A 12,684-nucleotide genomic window follows, 5' to 3' on the forward strand; every position below is an offset into this window, starting at 1 on the left:
TTGTTGACTTCTTAATTTACAAATATTTGAATATCATCTTGGTTAATCTACCATCTTGCATTCAATATAGATGTCCAAAAAAATACCAATCTTCTTTATCTCACACCTTCTGGTATGTTTTTTGTTTCAATCAATTCCATCATTACTATGTAATTTCCATCCTTCCATAGTTTTTCATGGGTCTAATATTTTCCTTATGAGTTGCCTTTCTAGTATTTGTGACTTATCTAAATTATAGTTTAATGCTACACATTCATTTGCATATAGCCATTCTGGCTTCACTACTTTTTTATGTTTTATTTTTGCATTTTTTGTTGTAAAAGTCTTTAGTTATCCAGCAAGCCCTTCCCATTTGTCATATCATTTCCTCTACAGCAACTTTTTCCAAACCATTTTCTTGCATTATGTCCCAAAAGTATTTAAATTTTTTAAGTTTTTCAATTTGGCCAAAACATGATTCATCTGCTTTACAGCAGGTATCACATTTTCAGAAAGTATAGCAGAACCATAAAATCATTTGTAAACCTGGGACAGTTTATTCTGTTATTTTTGTTTCTTCTTTCCAATCTTATTGCCAAAATCTTATAGTGATTGAGTTTTTCATACCAAATTCTCTCAGCTTTTTCTAGAACACAGTTAAAAAGATTGGCAATGGGCCATCATCTTTCCATACACATTTCTTTGTTTTGGTGGGCTGAAATACTACTCTCACAAATTTCACTTCACATACTTTGTGTCACAAATTAATTTTCTTATTTAGACTTTACATCAAATTCTCAGATATTTTATCTATAACCTGACAATCAGTGGAACCAAAGGCCATACCGAAATCAACAAACATTATTACAATATCTTGTGAATTCAGTAATCTGTGGCAAATGACTGATTTCAGATTAAATATTCATTCAGAATAAGATATGCCCTTTGTAAAACCATCTAGATAGTAATCTAAATGATGATGCGGTGTTGTTTTTACTCTGTTTAGTAAAATCTTGGGAAATGTTTTATACACCACTGGTAGCAAAGAAATTTCTCTGCCATTGTTAATGTCTTGCTTATTGCATTTCTTATGTAGTGTATGTATCAAAGCTACCATCCATACCCCTGGGATTTTTTCTGTTTTATAATCTGCATCGAAGATTAATTTTAGCTTTTCTTTTAATTATTATTGGTAGAGACCATTTCAGAAGTTCTGTTGCAACGGATTCTTCTCCAATAGTTTTATTCTTTTTAAGGGTTTTAATTACTCCTTGGGGCTATGCAAAGTATTTAGCGATCAGCATTTGCTCTACTTTGTGCCAAAATTTCTTTCATTCTCTTCCTGTTGGCTCTCCTTCTCTTTCATACCATGGTGTTCCAGTTTTCGTCTTTGGTTTTTCCTCTTGGGCACTTTGGCATTTGTAAATTTTGGACCTGAAGATATTGCAGTTTTGGACATTTGATGTAGTTCCTGCCAATTTCCCATCTTTTTTGATCCAGAATTATCCATTTCCTCACGTGCATTTTGGCTTTAATCTGTTGTCAAATAATTTGACTGTTTATTTTGCATGTCTGCCTGGGTTTATTCTTTTAATTTGTCCATTGAACATTAACCTCTATTTTCTAATGTCACTTTGAATATTTGTGTATTGTTTGATTCTTGTTTGCCCATAATTTAGTTTTGTTCATCTACAAGTTTTGGACCAAAATTTTTCTTATGACTGTGTTCCTTTCCTCAGTGTTTTCATTCTCCGTTTTCCTTTCCAAAATTAGAATTTCTCATATAGAGAGGCATTTTGGTTTAATTACATACTGTATTTAACCTCTTAGTTTTGTGTGCTTGGAGAGGCATTCCTTGTGGTAGATATTTTGAGTAAGTCCATAATCAGTTTCCATCTTTCGGGATCTAATTTCATTTGTTTTTGTTTTACTTTCATTTTTCCATCTGGTTTTATCAAGATATTTAAATTGTGGAACTCATTTATTTTGGCATATTTTGTCTCCATGAATTTTGGTGCTTGTTTGTTGCAGGTCATCTATTCTTTCTTTTCAAAAGATGTCTGCAGACCAACATTTTCTGCAGTTTCGTTCACGAATTCGCCTCTAATTATGTACTGATGAAATGCTAAACTGTCTGCAAATGCTAGGTCATCTACACATAACATGTCTCTGCCCAAAGTGATTACTACTACTACTACTACTACTACTACTATAATAATAATAATAATAATAATAATAATAATTACAGATCTACACAAGTTCCTCTTTACACATTATCAGAACAGACACTACTTTGACAGAAGGGTATACGTAATAGTCACTGGTATTATCTTTTAAAATGTGCTCTGATGAAGAAACCAGAATCTTGATGTGATAAAATACACAAATAAAAATAAAATAAATAAACAAATAAAATAAATAAATAGCTAACATGGTCAAAACTGTTACACATTATTTATTCTTTTCATCCATCTTCTCACATTCTTCAGAATCACCTGAGTCATGGAACAAGTCACTACATTTGCAGTTCACAGAATACTGATTTAAAAAAGATGGAAAAAGACACTCTGCTCCCCCTCCTTTCCTGCTGCCTCCTCCCCTTCCTCTCTACCGAGCGAGATGGCGCAGTGGTTAGCACACTGGACTCGCATTCGGGAGGACAACGGTTCAATCCCACGTCTGGCCATACTGATTTAGGTTTTCTGTGATTTCGCTAAATCGCTTCAGGCAAATGCCAGGTTGATTCCTTTGTAAGAGCATGGCCAACTTCCTTCCCCATTCTTCCCTAATCCGATGAGACCAATGACCTCGCAGTTTGGTCTCATCCCCCAAATCAACCCCCCCCCCTCTCCCCTCCCCCCCTCTCTCTCAATAAATATGGATGGATGAAGGATATATTGCAAGGAGAGTTCCAATGTAATTAATTCAAAGAAATTGACAATGGGAAGAATTCAAATGGCACAGGCTGTGAAGCAGTTGTTGGAGTCAAGCACATTATTTTGTGAGGCATGTTCAACAACATGGTGGGTCAGCTGTCTCTTGGTCATAGTTTGGTGATGGCTACTCATGTGGACAGACCGCTTTTATTATTCATGAATGCAACACATTGGTTGCAGCGAAGATGGTTAATAACATGGCTGATTTCACATGTGTCTCTGCCTTTAATGGAGTCCAAAACGCCTGTGACAAGATTAGTGGCAGGTGGTAGGGAGAGGATTATGGGACAGGTCTTGTATCTAGATCTATTGCAGGGATATGAACCTTGGAGCAAGAGGTTGGGAGCAGGGTTGGAGACAAGATGGATAAGAATATTGCATGAGTTAGGTGGGCAATGGATGGGTGGAGAGGACCTTTCTTATTTCAGGGTAGTTGAAACATTGGAATAGAATATGACTGAGCTGCTCTAGTCCAGGTTGATACTAAGACAGGGAGAGGTTGCTACTAGTAGCTACTCAGTGGGAATGGAAGAGACGGTTGGTGACTGGGAAGACGAGGTGTCAGAGAGGGGGAGAGTAATTTTGTCAGGCCCATTTGTCCTATCACATAGCAATCAGTCATACATCAGTGTAAAGTGGGTGGTCTACACAGCACTGCTGCAGGGGCCACTCCAGCAGAAAATAGCCAGGATGTTTCGCATCCCTGGTGGACCAGCAGGAGGCAGCACGATCACCACAGGAGGTCGCTGGCCCTGCAGACCTCTGGCCTCCAAGGGGTCACATGGATGCAGCTAGAACCACCTGTGTCCTAGTGCCTGCACAGAATTTAGGCCTGTGTCTGGGCTGTGCAACGGCAGTTCATGTCTAATGGGCCCTCTGGGCCAGGTTCTGATCACAGTAGCAGTTCATCTAACAGAGTCTCCCCAAAGGAACCATCACCATCTTCAACATAGTATTCTAGCCAGAAACCTACTCTGAGTGGAGCAGACTTTGCCATCACCAGGCTCCACTGACACATGGCCTCTGCACTTGGCACATATGTGGACTTTGGTATTGGCTGTTGTAGTGTTTTATTAACTTTTTCATTCCAAAGAGAACTCCAAAATTAACTTTGATATCTGCTGGGGCCATCAGTCCAAAAACAGTTACTGTCCCATTCAAGTACAACTCTGACTTAACCACATACTGTCAATGTAAAAACTTATTCTACGGAGGTCTGAGTTCATGAGTTTACTAATAAACTTCTTCTGGATAGTTTACCTGGGCTGTGTACTTATTGTGCAAGTAGATGGTGTTTTGTTTTGTGCAACTTCCAAGTTTCAAGTCAACTGACATTTACTTTCCGTTCCAGCGTGGCTAAGCCAACAGACATTGCCACCCAAGTGTTACTATTTCTCCACAATATTCAACAAAGCCAAGAACTGTTACTAGAGAGGATGGCTGCAATTACCATGATGCCATCAGAAATCTCCAGTTACCTGCCAACCATTGATTCACTGGTGAAAAGATTCTGAATGGCACTACAACCATTCCAAACATTTGACAAAAGGTCGAGCTGTGGGTAAACTACATTGTTTAGCTTGAAGAACATTTTCTGGGGAATAGTATCCCACGTGATTTTCTGCAGAACACTTTTTGTTTTTGCTCTGTGCAGACCACAAAGTGTACCACTTATTACAGCAGCTCAACTCTGGAATTGAGCTGCATGTCATGCCATATGAATGACTGAAGTCAATGCTTACTAGATTACTTTGACTTCCAAGTGCACATAGCGGCTCCCTGTCCTAAGTTTTTCAGCTGCCATAAACTCAGTGGACAATCAAAAGCAAGTGGACAGCAAGATTATAGGGTCTAGCTAGAGACGGGTATTTTCAGTAGGAAAAGCCCAGCGCAAACAATCGTACACAGCATCCTTATTTCAGGATATTATCCTTGTCTACTCATCTGATGAAGTACTCTCTGTATTTGTTGGTGTTATTCTGAATTTCAGTCTTACGGATAAGTATTCTATGGACTTAGAATATCTTCTTAAGCTTGAGACCAATCACTTGATAAGTGCCTTCCTATCATTGCGGTTTTTGAACAATCCATTAGTTCCTCGGCAGCATTGCAGGACCCCGCTCAGTATTTGTCACTTGCCTGACCCGCCAGACCCAGCCCCATTCTCGGCCTCCACACTGGCCCAAGGTGCTCATGACAGGCAGACACTGCAGGCAGTTGATTCCCTCAACAGCTGCCCTGCTGCAATAATTGTTTTGTGACCCACTGGTGTCAACAGTGCTATTGTCACATAGGTAAATGCTTGGCCTTGGAAAAATGGAGCACAAGATGTAAATTTGTCAGTCATTTTTTTCAAAATGAATGTGGCTGTATTCACCTCTACCTTCCAGAATCCAGAATAGATGAGGGGTCCGGTGTTTTCCCTCCTGATGTACTACATGTCCAGGTCAGCCTCCCTATATATGATAATACTCATGTTGACAGAGGTTGTCAATGCTGTTCAGTGGTTTTCCAAATTGATACAGGCTCATCAAAGACACTGTCAATTGGAACACAAAACTGCTGCCTGGGCTCTTCTTCACTCTAGGTGTTCTCCAAACAACTCAAGAGCTACAGCAATGACACCATCATGGTCAGGGGCCAACTTAATTGGCAAATCCAGTACCAGGTAGCCTCAATAACAGCAAGCCTTCCTGTGGTTGATGCAGTGAGGGCTACGGACATTTGAGGGTTAGACCTTTTTAACATCCTGAAGTTGGAAGTCCACAATTCTACGAGGGCGGTTCAGAAAGTAACCTCCGATTGGTCACAGTGCGGGTTGTGGGGGCAGTAGCGACGCCATCTGTGCGTTCACGCACTCAACAGGTCAGTCGGCATCAAGCCGTGGTCGAGTGAACGTCGTACCTGCGCTAGTTTAGTTTTTGTGGCAGTTTGAAATGTGTGCTGCAATAGAAAACCCCGCCAAATGCGAAGTGCGTGCTGTCATAAGGTTTTTTACAGCCAAAGGATATTCTGCAGCAGCTATTCATCGTGAGCTTTGTGCCGTGTACGGACCAAGAGTTATGAGTGAAGGAGTTGTCCGTGAATGGGTACGTTTATTTAAAAGTGGACGAGAAAACGTTCATGATGAAGAGAGGAGTGGTAGACCATCATTGGTGACTGACGAACTCGTTCAGACAGTTGAAGCAAAAGTTCGTGAAAATCGACGTTTCTCAATGTCGGAGTTGTCTACTGGTTTTCCACAGATTTCTAAGACTCTCTTGTACGAGATAGTGACAGCAAGATTGGGTTACCGTAAGTTCTGTGCACGATGGGTGCCCAAAATTCTTACCGACCACCACAAAACTCAAAGAATGGCCTCTGCATTAGACTTTCTGTCACGTTATGAGGACGAAGGAGAACCATTGTTAAACAGAATCGTGACCGGTGACGAAACCTGGATTAAGTACGTGAACCCTGAGACAAAAGAACAATCAAAGATGTGGGCACATTCAAATTCGCCTACCAAACCAAGAAAAGCCTCGCAAGATTTTTCTGCCAGAAAACTGATGGCAACGGTGTTTTGGGATGCCAAAGGGGTGTTGTTGGTTGAATTCATGGAACGTGGTACGACCATTAATCAAGACGTGTACTGTGAAACAATAAAAAAGTTACGACGGGCTATACAGAACAAACGCCGTGGTATGCTGACTTCCGGTATCGTTTTTTTTGCACGATAACGCCCGTCCTCACTCTGCTCGCAGAACAACGGCCCTTCTTGAGTCCTTCAAGTGGGACGTTATCAACCATCCACCTTACAGCCCAGACCTGGCGCCAAGTGATTATCACCTCTTCATGCATTTGAAGAAATGGCTCGGGTCACAGCGGTTTGATGACGACGAAGAGCTCAAAGATGCGGTCACAGGCTGGCTCCAGGCACAAGCGGGTGATTTTTATGCAGAAGGAATTTCAAAGCTTGTGAAGAGATACGATAAGTGCCTCAGTCGCTATGGAGACTATGTAGAAAAATAGTGCAAAGATGTAGTTGTAAGATGTATATATTAAAATATTTTTATTTAACTTGGTGTATTTTTTTAAATCAACCGGAGGTTACTTTCTGAACGGCCCTCGTACTAACAGCATCCAAATGTTCGTAGTCAGGTTATACCTGCGGGGTGTTTGCACCAAATACAAATCGGGTTTTACATGTCCCTCTACTGGCGTCATAAGATTTAACCACAAGTCATGCTCTTCCGCTTGGTTACACACCATTTCTTTAAAGCACACAATGTTTCTTTTGCAGTTAGGGATAAGCTTCAGAGAAAGCTCCAATGCCTGGAATATGAAGGAGCCTTGACCCAACTCACCAACAGTCAGTAGGCCCCTTCCATTTTTATCATATAAAAACTAGATGGTTCGCTGAAGATTTGTGGAAACTTCAAAACCGTGATTAACGCCCAGTTCTTCATTGATGTCTACACTATACCTAAAGTAGACTACATCATGGCATGTCTTGCCAGCAGCAATATTTCAAAAACATTGATTTTCATGGCACATATCTCCGATTCCCACTAGATGAGGCATCAAAAAACACCTTGGTCATCAAGACCCCATTTGGATTTTTCTGGTATAACGAGCTCCCCTTTGGCATTGCCAGGGGACTGGCTATCTTTCAACACTACTTACAGCATCTTACATATGAGGTGTACGGCTGACTACTCAGACGACATTATTGTTGCAGGTAAAAATCTCAAAATTTAGCCGCCAACTTCGACTACTTATTTGGCATGCTCCAATAAGCAAATTTCAAGTGTAACAAGGAACAAATCCTGTGTTTTTCTGCCACAAGCAGAATATTTTGGACATGCTCAGTGTATTGGTCATATGGTCCATGCCACTCTACATTCAGACCGTCCACAAACTCCCTACTCCCAAATACACTAAACAACTATAATCTATACTTGCGCAACTAAACTACAATAAAAAATTAATTCCTCATGTGGTATCCATCACTGAACCACTCCATCAACTACTGCAGAATATGGTGATTAAAATTCTTGCGTCATTGCTAAAAACTAACAACAATAATAAACTAAAACCGACGTTTTGGAGCAGAACACGAGAAGAATGCAAAGAAGAGAAGCTTCCACTGGTACACTTACCATATGTAAAAGGCGTCAGTGAACGGCTAGGCAACGTCCTCCGCTGATGAGGTTTCAAACCGATTTTTCGAAGCAATCATAGGATCCACGAAATGATAGGTTCCACCAAGGATGTAGTCAACATTCTTATCACTGCAGGTGTTTATGAACTACGGTGTGAGTGCGGAGCTGCCTACATAGGAGAAACAGGGAGACCTGTCAGCTTACGAAGCAGAACACGAACACTATGTATGATTACAACAACATAACAAATCGGTGTTAGTGGAACACCACCTTGACTGTGGACAACCTATCAGGTTCCAGTAGGCCCGAGTACTGGTGAATGAATTGTGGATGTGAGAACGCAAAACACGGGAGGTGATCGAAATTATTAAACAGCCTGACAACATCAACAGAGAAGATGGCTACGAACTCCTGGCGTCCTGGCTGCCGGCCATCCCAGTCCAACGGGCCGCGAGCGGTCGCGGGGCAGAAGCTACTCGGGACACAGACGTATCTGCACAAACAGCTGTAGAGCAACTGTCAGTCCACTTCCGCGCACACCATGAGGAAAACTTGCCGACCAGAAGCCGAACGCTGATTGGCGGATAGCTACCAATCGTTGACGACATGGACATCCACGAATAGCCTCTTTCTTTCCATCTTCCCTTACGTCATGACTAGCCAATCATATTAGAGGGCCACTTAAAAGTTTTACAACAGTGACGTCAGACATCGATAGTCTGTAATAAATAGAAGCACCTATCCCCATGCAAAACCAGTCATGCCCTCAAATATTCACCCAACTGTCCTTCAGGCACCTTTCCGGCAACTCCCTACAAAATGATGTCTGGGTGCTCATCTCTCCAAGGACTGCCAACACTGGGTGCCGGCAGCTGCAACATATCTTATAGGTCAGAATATAACTGAGATGCAACTCCAAGATGGCCACAAACACATCGTCTAGGTGCACCCTCACAATGGAGCAGTCCCTCCAACTGAAAATCTTCACAGTTTTTTGTTCCTGAGTTGGGCACCTCAACACCCAGGATCATCAGCAGCAACCTCAAAACACCACCACAAAAGGCTGCATGGTTTCCGGTCACCGACAGATTTTACAGTGTGCCACACCCTCTTTTCCATCAGAGGGCGGTGGGACCAAAAGGGATGCAATGTTGGGGATGTTAGCCCTCCCACGTAGCACATCAGCATCAAGCAGGAGGTCCTCATGGCAAAGCAGCAAGGGCCACTCCAGCAGATACCAGCCAGAAGAGTTCGCATGCCTGCTGGGCCAGCAGACTGCAGTGTGATTGCCAAGAGAGGCCACTGGCCTAATGGACTTACTTACCTCCAAGGGTCACATGGCAGCAAACACACCTGGCTGTCACCTCACACCTTCATGGTATTTAGGCCAGCACCTGGGCTGTGCTACAGCAGTTCATTCCTAACGAGCTCTTTGAGCCAGGTGTCGACCGCAGTAGCGGTTCATCAATCTGTGTCTCACTGAGGAGCCATCAGGATGTTCAACACTGTATTCCAGGCAGCAACGTCCTTTGCCGAGATGTGGCCTCCACACCAGGAATGTGTGGACTTTAATATTGGCTGCCATAGTGCTCCATGTCATGAACCTTTTCATCCCTAAGTGAACTCCAAAATTAACTTTGATATTTCTTGGGGCCATCAGCCCAACAAACAGTTACTGTGTCATTCGAGTGCAACTCTTGACTTAACCACATACTGTCAATGTAAAAATTTATTCCAAGGAGAGATGAGTTCATGAGTTTACTAATAAACTTGTCCTGCATTGTTTACCTGAGCCGTGTTCTTACTGCACCTCCAGTGGTGTGGGACATATCACTTTGCATACTTGCAGAGGGTCTGATCATCGCAGATGCAACAATCACAGTTGGTTAGGCTGAATGGAAGGGAGATCTTGCTGAGGAATAGGTGTCAGCTGCTGAGCTGGAGGTATTGTTGGTGATTGGTAGGCATGGTGTGGATGGAGATATTGCTGAAGCCACTCATGGTGGAAATCTAGGAATGTGCATGCCTTGGTTGGAGAACCAGGCAACCATATGGGGGATAAGGTGTTGATGCTCTGGAGGAATGTGGACAGGGTATCCTCACCTTTGGTCCTGATCATGAAGATGTCATCAGAGTCTGAACCAGCTGAGTGGTATGGAATTTTGGATGCCCAGGAAAGAGGGCCCATGAACAGTTGGCACAGGATGTTGCCATGGGGGTGCCTATTGCTCTACCATGGAATTGTTTCTGGGTGGCACCTCTTAAGGAGAGGCAACTTGGGTTAGGATATAATTGGTCATGTGGACCAAGAAGGGGGTTGTAGGTCTGGAGTCAGTGGGGCATTGGAAAAGGTGGTGTTCAGTAGTTGCATTGGGGATGTTGGTGTAGAGAGAAGTGGCATCAACAGTGATGAGCAGGGTGTGGGTGTTAAAGAAACAGGTACTGTGGTGAGTCCGTAGAGGAAATGTTAGTTTCTTTTATAGAGGATACTGATAGGTCACAGGTGATAGGCTGAAAGTGTTCGTCCAGGGCAGAGATTCCCTCACTGGGGGTGCAGTAACCAGCCACAATGGTCCTGGGTGGTTAGCTCAGGAAGCATGTAGAAGGTAAGCGTGTGGGGAGAGGTGAGGGTGATGAGAGACAGACAGGCATAGGGGACAGGTTTGGGAATGGATCTTCAATTTTGAGGAGTTCTTGCTGATTCTGCTGGATTTGTGGAATGGGGTCACTGGGGCAAGACTTGTGGGGGGCCTTGTCTGACAGCTGCTGGAGTCCACCCGCCAGGTAATCCTTTCTATTCATAATAACGGTGGTGAAGCATTCATCAGCAAGTAGGATTACATGGCCAGGGTCAAATTTTGGGTAGTGTATTCTTTATGCAGATATGAGGTTATTATCTGTGTTGAGGGATTTGGAGAATGATAGTGAGGCAATGTTCGATGTTAGGAAATACTGGAAAGTTACCAGGGAGCAATTCGGGGAGGGGGGAGTTGTCACAGTTAGACGGAGGAGACAACTGAGTTGGGAGGGTTCAATATCGGTTCTGGATTGAGTCTGACTGGCAGAGTTGAGGTAAAAGGGAGTTTTCAGTGAAGTTTACTGACAGGGTTGGGAATGAGACAAAAGGTAATGCCCAATACTTAAGTGGGATTGAGGCTTCTGGAGGGCTGGTTCCTGATTGTGTTGTGGGTTTGTTTAGGCTCTGGGTTCTGTATGCTGATGGGAGGAAGATTCTGAGGGTTTAGGAAATATAATATGTCAGCACGGCAGGTTTTGACAGCTAGAGGGGATGTGGGGGAGGTTTGATGGTGGCTCTTGCAGTGGTAATCCAGGATGGGAGTATGAGGTGAATAGAAGGGACAGCTTTTTGAGGTGGTGTTGTGCTTCCTCTCTAGTTCTTGGAGGGCAAGCATTTCAACCTGGGAGACTGGATGTAGGAATTAGGGATTGCAAATGATGATGATTTTGTGGATGGAGGAGAGGTTATGCAAGGAGGCATGGGCCTGATTTATATGGGCTTACAGGATTAAGTTGATGAGGGCTGTAGGGACTGTTAAATACAAAATGTGTGCAGTGTACGCAGAATCAGGAAAATACATGAAAATACATGTGGTTGGCGGGAGCTGGTGGGATAAATTTGAAGGTCCAGGAATAATTATGATGGCAAGGAGAACACAAAACACAGGGTGCCACACATAGGGACCATGCGGGCGTGTAGCCATGTGTTATGTGTGGACAAGTCCATTGATACAGGGTGGCTCCGAACTCAGAGTGTCACATGATGGGTCACTACCCATTCTACAGGTGGAAATCATCTGCAGTTCAGAAGGCAACAATGAAATGTAGGAAAGTAGAGAAGGAAAAGGCCAGACACTGGCATATGCGATAGTGAACAGTAACAAAGGGGAACACTGCTGGGTTGTGGGATGGAAGAGGAACCACTAGGCAGTATCAAAAAATAGAAAATATGGGATCAGATAACAACAATGTGAAAAATATACTTGGCTACTCACCAAGTACAGAAGGCTTTGAGTGGGAGCATTGAATAAAGACTGCTAGATATTAATTAGCTAATGACTACTGTCATCTCCAGTGCTAAGGCCTAACTGCAACTTAATCTGAGGAGAACAGTGATCTCAGCTGAGGTGGGTAGTGGCGGTACAGAAGGGACTTAGGGTGAGAATGGATTTTTTTATTTTATTTATTTATTTATTGTTCCGTGGGACCACATTTAGGAGAAGTCTCCATGGTCATGGAACGAGTCAATGCATGAAATTATAACACGATTGTAGAAACAGATAAAATGAAATATGCGAAACATATTCAGGCGACAAGTCGTTAGTTTAAATAAAGAAAATCAAGCATGTAACACTGGAATTTGCTTAATTTTTAGCTCTTCCAGGAGCTCCTCGACAGAATAGAAGGAGTGAGCCATGAGGAAACTCTTCAGTTTAGACTTAAAAGTGTTTGGACTAGTGCTAAGATTTTTGAGTTCTTGTGGTAGCTTATTGAAAATGGATGCAGCAGAATACTGCACTCCTTTCTGCACAAGAGTCAAGGAAGTGCATTCCACATGCAGATTTGATTTCTGCCTAGTATTAACTGAGTGAAAGCTGCTAACTCTT

The 12,684-nt window shown here is 42.8% G+C and overlaps 1 protein-coding gene across 5 annotated transcripts in view; it reads right to left on the minus strand.

The window, feature by feature from the left end:
- Window positions 1-12,684, minus strand: part of LOC126259810 (uncharacterized aarF domain-containing protein kinase 5) — a 158,735-nt gene that overhangs the window by 46,436 nt on the left and 99,615 nt on the right. The gene's annotated exons all lie outside the window — the stretch shown is intronic.

The sequence above is a fragment of the Schistocerca nitens genome, chromosome 5 (assembly GCF_023898315.1).
Source record: "Schistocerca nitens isolate TAMUIC-IGC-003100 chromosome 5, iqSchNite1.1, whole genome shotgun sequence".
Lineage (NCBI taxonomy): Eukaryota > Metazoa > Arthropoda > Insecta > Orthoptera > Acrididae > Schistocerca > Schistocerca nitens.